This window comes from Orycteropus afer, unplaced genomic scaffold (genome assembly GCF_000298275.1).
Source record: "Orycteropus afer afer isolate SDZICR_OR568_19922 unplaced genomic scaffold, OryAfe1.0 scaffold01278, whole genome shotgun sequence".
NCBI classification, from domain to species: Eukaryota; Metazoa; Chordata; class Mammalia; order Tubulidentata; family Orycteropodidae; genus Orycteropus; species Orycteropus afer.
In genome coordinates, this window is record NW_006922865.1 from 86,925 (window position 1) to 87,888 (window position 964).

The window sequence follows — 964 nt, forward strand, 5'->3', positions numbered from 1 at the left end:
AAGGCAGTATCACTACGGAAGTAGGATTGCCCAACCTTCCTTCCGAGGAGTGGCTGGTGGGTTTGAACCGCCAGCCTTCTGGTTAGCAGTCAAGTGCCTTTAATAGCAATAGTAAAAACAATGTGACAAAGGGGGAAATCAGATAGCCAGATTATTCAAGCATATAATCCTTTACATTGAATGACTTATGCTGTTGTTGTTAGTGCCGTGGAGTCATTCCAGACTCATAGTGACCCGATGCACAGCAGAACTAAACACTGCCCAATCCCGCGACAGCTCCATGATCCCTGCTATACTTGAGCCCATCATCGGTGAATGACTTATAGTACTTATATTTAATGTAAAAAATATGTCTGATGTTAATAAATGGAAAGATAATGTAAATATTTACGTGTGTGTGTATATATATTTGTTATTGTTGTTAGGTGTCGTCAAGTTGTCCCCGACTCATAGGTACCCTATGCCCAGCAGAATGAAATACTGCCAGTCCTGTGGCAGCCTCACTTTTTTCAGTGAAAGAATCTCTTCCTCTCCTTATCTGACCAACAACTTGTTGACTTGTGAGTGCTAAAAATACCTTTGGTATAAATAAAATGGGAGAATATCAAGCACTTCCTATATAGACGCACTGATATATGAGAGCTCTGGTAGCATAGTGCCTAAAGCACTTGACTGCTAACCAGAAGGCTGGTGGTTCAAACCCACCAGCCACTTCTTGGAAGGAAGGTTAGGCAATCTACTTCCATAGCGATACTGCCTCAGAAACCCAAGGAGGGGTTGCTGTGAGTCGGATCCAACTTGACGGCGGTGGGTTTGGTTTGGTATATATATATATGTGGGATATATATATATGTTCTTCTCCCTAAACACTTTTGGTAACAATGAGGTACAATACTGTCTAAAAATAATCCTCTTATTTTGGTTTTGCATCTTTTTCACCTGGAACAGATATAGGAGTTGGCAT